The sequence below is a fragment of the Ictidomys tridecemlineatus genome (genome assembly GCF_052094955.1).
Source record: "Ictidomys tridecemlineatus isolate mIctTri1 chromosome 12 unlocalized genomic scaffold, mIctTri1.hap1 SUPER_12_unloc_4, whole genome shotgun sequence".
Classification (NCBI taxonomy): Eukaryota; Metazoa; Chordata; class Mammalia; order Rodentia; family Sciuridae; genus Ictidomys; species Ictidomys tridecemlineatus.
This window is the reverse complement of record NW_027520962.1, coordinates 936,093-945,968: the sequence shown is the minus strand read 5'-3', so window position 1 is coordinate 945,968 and position 9,876 is coordinate 936,093. Positions and strand designations below refer to the sequence as shown.

Sequence of the window (9,876 nt, the reverse complement as noted above, 5' to 3'; positions counted from 1 at the left end):
AACTTTCTTATGTTCATATATAAATACATGACCAGTGTAACTCCACATCGTGTACAACCACAAAAAATGGGAAGTTATACTCTCTGTATGTATGATATGTCAAAATACATTCTACTGTCATGTCTAACTAAAAATAAAAAATTAAAATAGAAAAAATAGATATTTTAACATGTAATGAGCACATGATTGTCATTTTAGATAAATTAAATAAACATTTTAATTATCCATTTTAATTTATAACATAGTAAATCTTGATAGGTATAACCCACATAAACAAAAACTCTTTACTCCATTCCTCAAATAACTTTTAAGAAAGAAAAAAATTGTGAGACCAAAATGTATGAGAACCACTGATTTAATGTATTGTGACCAGCATTTTTAAAATGAAATAGAATATATTTCTACTACATTTTAGTATTACTAAAGTCACATTTCATATTAACTTTATACTTTATATTAATACACATTATTTAGGGAAGTATGTAATCTCTTGAAATCTTTCTTTCAATCATGCAGATACAAATAGGCGTCTGCAGGTAACGGGTCACAGGATCAAATGTATTTTTTATTTGTGCAGTCAAAAGTCTGGAAGAAAAAAAAATAAGAGAGATGTACTAGATCATTTGCTCCTTAGGAGCAGGAACTGTGCTTTTTTATCTTTCTAGGCCAAGGTATTTAGCACAATGTCTAACACGTATACCAACTCAATAAATATAGAAGGAACCTTGTGTGTCTCTTAGTTTCCGCATCCTATGTATCAGCACATCCTGACAGCTCTGCCTTCAAAACCAGTCCAGAACCTGCCCACACACCTCAAAACCCAGGCCCTGTCTTTTCTGCCCTGGATTGCTGTGGTGGCCTCCTAACTGTTCCCCGTGAATTCAGCTCCTCTTGTTATAATCCATTCTTGATATATATGCTGGGGTCTTCCTATGTTTAGAAATTTTCCCATCTCTAAGAGCAGCCCCTGTTTTCTTCCCTCTGCTCCTTCCCCTCCCTCTTGTTCCCAGAACATGCAGGCTGTGTTAGCCATATTTGGGTGCTGTGAACGAAATATCTGACCAGAACAACTTAGAGGAGGAAAAGTTTATTTGGGCTCACAATTTCAGAGGTCTCCGTCCATGGTTGGCCCACTCCACTGCTCTGGGCTGAAGGTGAAGCAGAATATCATGGCAGCCAGGAAAGAGAGGGCACCAGGAATAATATACCCCAAAGGCATAGCCCAGTGACCTACTTCCTCTAGCCCTATCCTACTTGCCTAAGTCAACACCCATTGCAGTGGTCCTTTCAAATTACTTACCCCTCAAATGGATCAATCCACTAATTAGGTTTCAGCTTTCCTGATCACTTCACCTCTGAACATTCCTGAATTGTCTCACAAAAGAGCTCTCAGGGCGACCTCATATCTAAACCGTAACACAGCCTGTGGGTTGGGCTCAGATTTCACCATCATCCATGTTCCATTTACAGACTCACAGTCGGAACTCCCTTCTCTTGTCACCCCTGGCTGCCTGCTTCCCCACACCACAGTTTTCATCAGGGGTCTCATGTCCTTTGTCGAATTCCTCCACTATTCCCTCAAATCCTACATTGCCACCTGTACTCGTCTTTTCAGAACTGAGATAATGGTGATGGCCAACCTTGTCATTGGATCAACTCACCTGAGATGAGTAGTTGAGAAATGAGCAGCCCTCACATCTGTATGTTGTCCGTAAATCAGCTCCCAACATGCACTAAAATAGAAATTTAGCTGGGGTAATGTGAAATACAGTAATAATGCAAAATTGTTTTCTGGAATAAATAAAAAGCAAAATTCTTTGGACACACCAGTTCTAAAACAGAAAACAGGAAAGTTAAAACACCGAAATTCAAACCAATAATCTTCTGCAGGTAGATATCCAGTGTTCCCAGTACCATTTATTTGAAGAGTATGCATACTACAGTGACACAGCCACATCAATGTTCATAGCCGCTCAATTCACAATAGCTAAGCTATGGAACCAACCTAGGTGACCTTCAACAGATGAGTGGATAAAGAAAATGTGGTAGATACACACATTGGAATATTACTGAGCCATAAAGAAGAATGAAATTATGGCATTTGCCAGTGAATGAATGGAATTGGAGAACATCTTGCTAAGCGAAATAAGCCAATTCTAAAAAAACTGAAAGAATGTTCTCTCTGATATGTAGAAGTTAACATACAAATAAGTGGAGAATGGGGAAGATAGAAGTTCATTGGATTAGATAAAGGGGGATGAAGGGAAGGGAGGGAGGATGGAAATAGGAAAGACAGAAAAATGAATTGGAATAACTTTCCTATGTTTATATATGAATACACCATGGTAACTCCACATCATGTTCAACCACAAGAATGAGATCCTAATTAGAATAAATTATACTCCATTGAAGTATAATATGTCAAAATATACTCTACTTGTATATCCAAAGAGAACAAATAGAAAATGAAAAAAAATGCATTCCTTATTTTTTAAACAATGTTCCTTATTGAAATTTTTAAATTCCAGAATTAGATCAAAGATTATGCACTGTATTTGGTTGATATTTAGTTATAGCCATAAGGTCATTTTAAAATAAATGATAATGTTATTAATGAATAAAATTTCAGGTCTGAGTTTCTTGAGGTGGCTATGCCTCTACTACCTAGTCATAGGACAGCGTTCTCTGTCTTTCAAAACTTGATTCACGTATTAGTAAGCTCAGAAGTTTAATATCATCAGTCATCAAAATTATCATAGTTGAGGCTGGGGACGTAGTTCAGTAGAAGAACGGAAGATCACTTACCTGGTATACATAGGGCCCTGAGTTCAGTCCCAGACACTAAAAAAAAAAAAAAAATGTGTATACATATGTCATCTACTTGTCAACCTACCATCTTATTTTGTACTTCATCAAGATACCATCTTCTACAAGGCAATTAAGTTCTGTTGATAAAGTGGCTCTGGACTAGTCTCTCTATTCTCTTTTCTCAAATCGTTCTATAATATAACATTATGAACTCAAGTTTTTCAATCACCAGTGAAGAGTGCTGTATCCATACTGTGTGGCATTCATCCTCCACGAGTTCACTAAGAGAATGGCTCTAGTGCAGTACAATGACATCGTAACATATCTGTCACCTAGCCCTAAAAGTGGAAGCATTTTGGAATCAGGAATGGTATGGGGCTGTCACCCCAATGACAGGTTTTTTTCTTAGCGTCTAAATGGCAGACTCTAACCTCACGGCAGTACAACAATCACTTCAGAAGACTTGAAGCAGGACATTAGAAGTGTGGGATCCTCCTCGTCTTGCCCATGGAATCTTTGGTAGAAAATTGTACTTTTCTTGACCTGGAAGGTAGAGTGTGTTTCCTCCCTTAGAGCAGTTTGAATCATTATCAGCTTTACTGAATTCTATACAAAATATAACAAGGGAGAAGAGTTAGCTACAAAGCTAGTTTCAACACACAGATTCCAGTATTAAGATCTTTTTTAACATCTCAATCAACATGTAATTCAACATGTAAAGTGTGCAATTAATTGGGTTTTACTATATTCACCAGCAACCACAATTTTAAAACATTTTCATCATCCTGAAAAACAATCCTATACTCATTAGGAGTACATTTCCTCCCAGTCTTCCCTGTCTGGCCTTGACAACCTCTAATCTACTTTCTGTCCAATTTTCCTGTTCTAGACATATAAACATAGATGACAATATACAGTAAATAGGCTTTTGTGAGTGGCTCTAAAAGTTAACATAATGTTTTCAGTGTTCATCCAAATTCCATGTTGTTTATGTGTATTTTCAGACAATAATATTCTTTCATGTAGATATATTTTTAGACATTAATTAGTTGAGAGACATGTGGGTTGTTTCTACTTTTTAGCTATTATGAATGATGCTACTATGGACATTTTGCAAATGTTTTGGGTGAGCATGATTTCATTTCTCTTGAATATACCGAGGAATGGAATTGTTAGGCCATGGTTACTCTATTCTAAATACTGGAAGGAAGCACTAAGCTATTTTCCAATGGGGCTGCCCCAGTTGACCTTCCTACCAGCAGCATATTAGCATTCTAATTTTTCCATCCTTGCCATCACTTGTTATTATTTGTTTCCATCTAAGTAAATATAAATCAGAATCATATTATGGTTTTAATTTTTACTTTCCTAATAACTAATAATGTTGAACATCTTTTTGTGGACTTTTGGTCACTTACCTATTTTCTTTGGGAACATGTCTATTCATATTCTTTCCTTATTTTTTAATTAGTTGACTTTTTGTTGTTGAAGTGTAAGAATTTTATATATTCAAACTGTAAGTTACTTTTTAGATGTATGACTTACTAATATTTTTTCCCATTCTTTTTTTTTTCTTCTCAATTGAGCCTTTCAATTCATGAATATAATTTACCTTTTTAGATCTTCTTTAATTGTTTTCACCATCAACACTTCTTTTTCAAATTTATTCCTGGAGATGGGGTGTATCTTAGTGGTAGAACACTTGCCCAGCTTGTGTAAGCCCTGAATTCGATCCCTTGGCACTGAAAAAAATAATAATAAATAATTATAAATAAATGACTTTATTCCTAAGTGTACTATGCTTTTGGATGCTATTGTAAATGAATTGCTTTTCTTAACTTCATTTTTACATTGTTCCTTGCTAATGTGTAGAAATACTATTGATTGTTATATATTAATCTTGTATCTTGCTGAACTTATTCATGATTATTCCAATTTTTATGAAATTGAAGCAGTATGTTTGGATGTGAAAATCTGCACTCTAATATTTCAAAAGCTGCTGATGACCCGGACTGCATCAAGGACACCAAGTACACTTAGTGTGTACTTTGCTCAGTTTTAAAATGCAAACTGACGTTTTTACCAAACAAAATAATTTTCATGTAAGGGATTACATTAATCCTCAACTAATCTTTTAATGAAAGAACTAAATCAAAATAATAGTACATAAAGGATAAAGCTCCCTGGCACATAGTAAATACTCAATCTTAAAATATTAATTCAATATTAACTAAACATAATTATCATTTTTCTCACAACAGTTTTACTCCAGGAGGTTTCGTTGTTGTTGTTATTTTTAAAATATTTTCTTAGTTGTCGATGGACTCTATTTATTTGTGGTGCTGAGAATGGAACCCAGTGCCTCACACATGCTAGGCAAGTGCTCTATCACTGAGCCCCAGCCCCAGCCCAAGTTGTTGTTTTAAACTCACCTTTATGGTCTATTTCTACCCATACTCCAGATTAGATCTTTAAAAAAAAAAAAGAGGAAATGAATTTTTAAAACATGACTAGTGGGCAATTCCATTAGCAAAGACCATTCAGTTTATTATTACTTCTCTAGTTCATTCTTTTATTTATTTGACCATTTCATAATCATCTATTGTGTGCCTACAACTATGGTTGCAGAAGCAGAGATGAGAAAAAGTTGTTTTCCTTGAAGATCCCCCAGTCTCCTCTCTGGCTGTACCTGCAAACATCAAGATACTATAGCTAATAAGTTTCTAACGTGCATAAATAATCACGAATGTTTGTTGTTTAATATCTCTTAATATTTTAAATAATGTACAGAATATCTAATAATAATATCTCAGCACAATTCCCTGGACATTTGAACTAGAAATTTGGTAAACACAATCCACAAATAAGAAAAAAAAAAGAGTTCATAGAACAATCACATAGCTTTGGAATTGTAATATCATGGGCATTCTCTATAATTGTTTAAATGAAAGAAACAGAAATGACAAGAGGGTCATTCCACCAGGCCATCTAGCAGTAGAAATGGACTTCGAAGAAGGCAGATCTGATTCCATCTGTAGTTTGGCATAATCCAGACAGTAGGACTAAAAGATCCTTTTGAGATTTCCTAAACCTTTGTTTTTCCTCTACATACTATTTTTGTGTATTTTCCTATAGTGAATAGTAATAAAACCCCTAAGTGATAAGAATCATGGAGGAAGAGGAGTACTTTGTTGAGGCTGACCCAAGGGATGTGGTACAATGAACTGGGTTGAGGAGAAGAAGCCAGAGAAAATGTTCTGTGGTTTGCCAGAAAAAAAGAAGGGCAAGGAGGGGATTTAAAGAACCCTAAGACTGTACTCCACTTCCTGAGCTCCTGCCTATTTCCCTTGCATATGTTCCCTTCTCCCAGAGGAAAAATATTTTGGCTTTTCAAGAATGTATTTCCATTACACCCCTTCTCATATATTATGATAAATATATTCTGATAAATTTATGAAAAGCAAGCAAACTCCTTCTTTCCTTATGGAATAGATAACACTGGATTACATACCAAAGGTAAACTCTGATAGAGTGCATATCCTGTACCACTCTGTGTGCCCTCATTTAATCTAAGAGGAACTCTATAACACACACCTTGCAATTAACCTTAAATCACACTTCCGTGCTAGCAGTTTACTCTCCCTATCCTGTAGCCACTCAGTGCTGTGACTGGGAATCACAGGCTCCAAAGTCTTAGATCCTGTACCTGCTTCTTTCACCCTTTACCTAATCCTGTTTTCCTAATGACTGTGCTGTTTACTGAATGCTCAGTACTGCACTTTGTCTTGCTGGTTAATGTGATTTGCACCACAAGTGTTCTCAGCCGTAAACCTCCTGGCTTCTGGTAAAGCATTCATGCCAGGGGACCCATCCGACCCATCGCATCACCAGGCAGCTGTGTTATCTGCTCAGGTCACGAAATCCACGCCACCCCCATCCCCCCTCCCAGGCCTCTGGGAAACTCAGGAGATAGATTTGATTATCTTTGAGCTCCAGGCCTCTGTTGTTGATTTTCCATTCTGGTATAAATTATAGACATCACAGATGCTTCCAGAGTCTAATTGATTTAATCTCACTAGATCATTTTGTTCGTGAGGAAGGTCCAGAAAGATGGTAATGAATGTAAGTTAAAGAAGGGAAAATATGTCTTTTTTACAAATTTACTCTGAGGCAGCTAAGAAAATAAAGACATGAGGCTGAAGAGCAAACATCAATTTTTATGGTTAAAAAAAAACATGTAAGATGTAAAATGTACGTTTTGACCACGGAAGGATACAGATCTATGACATTCAATGCACTCAGACTGCCCTGTGGCCACCACCACCACCATCCTTCTTCCTTTATCTTCTCCACTGAGTTAAGCAGTCATTCCCCAATCCTCCCTTCTCCAGCACCTGGCATCCATATTCTACTTTTTGTCCCCATAAATTTGACTAATTTAGGCATCTCATAGGAATCATACAGTCTTTGTCCTTTTGTGACTGATGTACTTCATTTAGCATAAGATCTTCAAGGTTCATCCATGTTGTAGCATGTATTAAAAATCTCCTTCCCTTTTTAGACTGAATAATATTGTGTGTCTATGCATATGTTGTATGTCTATATATATGTGCCATATTTTGTTTGTTTATTTTTCTGTTGATAAAAACATGCATTTCTCTCTATTTTGGCTATTATAAATAATCCTACTATGAACATGGGAGAGAAACATCTTTTCAAGTTCTTGCTTTTCATTCTTTTTTTTTTTTTTTTTTTTGGTACTGGGGATTGAATCCCTCTGAGCTGCATCCCAAGTCCTTTATTTTTGAGACAGGGTTTTGCTAAGTGGCTAAAGTTCTTGTTGGTTTGCTGAGGCTGGCCTCAAACTTGTGATCCTCTTGCCACAGCATCCCAAGTTGCTGGAGTTGCTAGTGTGTGCCAAGAGAGTCCTTGCTTTTCAATTCTTTGAGGAATATACTAAGTGCAACTGATAATTCTATGTTTAACTTGTTGAGGAACTGCTGTAATATTTTCCACAATGATGGCCATTTTACTTTCACACCAACAACACCCAAGGTTCTTGGTTTCTCTGTGTTTGCCAAGACTTGTTATTTTCTGGGGTTGTTTGTTTGTTTCCCTTTGTTTGAGTAATAGTTATCCTTATGGCTGTCAAGTAGTATCTCTTTGTGGTTTGCATTTCCTTAAGGAATGGTATGTTGAACATCTTTTCGTGGGTTGGTGACAATTTGTAAATCTTCTTTATTATATCAAGTCCTTTACATGTTTTTAAATCATAATCTTATTTTTTTTGAATTGTAGAAATTCTTTATATACTTTAGATATTGTTCCCTTAGGAAATATATGACTTGCAATTTTTTTTTCCATTCAATGTGTGTGTTTTAACTCTGTTGATAAGGTCATTGATATACAAAAAAATTAATTATAATGAAGTTCATTGTGATTGGACATCCAAAAGTAAGAAAAAAACTTTTTTACTCACTTTCTGTTTATTTGGTGTCACATCCAAAACATCATTGCCAAATTTAATGTCACTAAGGTTTTTCTTTTTCTAAGGTTTTCATTGGTAGCTGTGAAATTTAGATCTTTGGTCCATTTTGAGTTAATTTTTGTTTATGGTGTAAGGATCTAATCCAAATTATTCTTTATTTTTATTGTTCACTTATTTTTTTGCATGTAGATTTCCAGTTTTTTTAACATTATTTGTTGAAATGATTATCCTTTTCCCATTGAATGTTCTTGACACAATTTTAAAAAATCTTTGACCATGTAAGAATTTATTTGTGGACTCTATTCTGTTCCAATGGTATATTATCTGTCTTTATGCCAGTACCACACCATATTGATTAGGGTAGCTGTATAGCAAATCTTAAAATCAAGAATTATGAGATATTCAGTTTTCTTTTTCTTTTTCAAGATTTTTCGGGCTATTCAGGAAATGGTAATTTTTAGTGAGGAAATAAACAGACTTACATGTATTACTAAGATAAACATTGTATCAGATGTAATATAAAATAGTTTATATTAAACTGTCTTATCCCTGAATTAATAAATATTCATTGTCAAAGAACTATTTCTTTGGTAGGACAATGAATTCTTAATGAGACTCAAAGTAAAAGAATAATAAAAGAAACTAATAAATAAGCAAATTTCAGGGAATGAGGAATTATTTCTGGTGAAATTAATAAAGAAGTTAATGGAGGAGGTACAATTTGAAATGAGTCTTTTTTGAAAGGCTAAGATGGGAAGGTTATATTTGTCATTGATTGGCTCTTCTACCTTATACTTCTACCTTGATTCCATAGACCATGTTGGATGGTTCTAATGTGCTTTTACATTATTTTTAAAGCTGTAGTTAAAAACGAAAACTCAAACTGGGCAAGGTGGTATGAGATAATAATCCCAGCAACTCAGGACACTGAGGCAGAAGGATTGCAAGTCTGAGGCAGCCAGCCTGGAAAATTTAGCAAGACCCTGTACTGAAATTTTAAAAAAGACAAAGGTCAGGGATGTAGCTCAGTGGTAGACCTACTCTGAGTGCAGTCTTGTTATTCCAATATGGGGGTGGGGGAGAAAACTCAACCACTACTTAAGCAATATACTATCATTTGTTCCATTATATACTTTCCACCCTTCAAGGAAGGGCTTCACGAATGTTTCAACATGATTTTAGAACTAATGATTTTAAAGGTCTTATTTTAAAAGGCCTTATTTGAATTTCTGTTTGGGATGATGGAAAAATTCTAGAAATATATAGCAGTAGTGCTTACTCACCTTGTGAATGTATTTAATACCACTGAATTGCACACTTAAAAATGGTTAAAATTATATTTTACCACTGTTTTTCATAAAAGAGAACTTTTTAATGTCTCAGATATAATAAATGTTTACTAGAGAAAACTCTTACAGATTTTTTCCAGAATACACACACACACACACACACACACACACACACACACACACACACACACATCTACATCAACTACCTGCATGGATGTGTGGGAAGTGTGAAACCTATGATAAATGGCATAGAAATGTTGGGTGTATGGTATCAAACTAAAAAGCTTCTTC

The 9,876-nt window shown here is 35.2% G+C and overlaps 1 long non-coding RNA gene across 1 annotated transcript; it reads right to left on the bottom strand.

The window, feature by feature from the left end:
* Positions 1–354: 354 nt before the first annotated feature.
* Positions 355–6,573, bottom strand: LOC144372329 (uncharacterized). Its single transcript, XR_013432339.1, has 7 exons — positions 6,320–6,573; positions 5,241–5,277; positions 4,421–4,550; positions 3,240–3,414; positions 2,806–2,841; positions 1,662–1,733; positions 355–585 (listed from the first exon to the last, which is right to left on the bottom strand). It is a non-coding gene; the product is annotated as an uncharacterized LOC144372329 (long non-coding RNA).
* Positions 6,574–9,876: the final 3,303 nt, after the last annotated feature.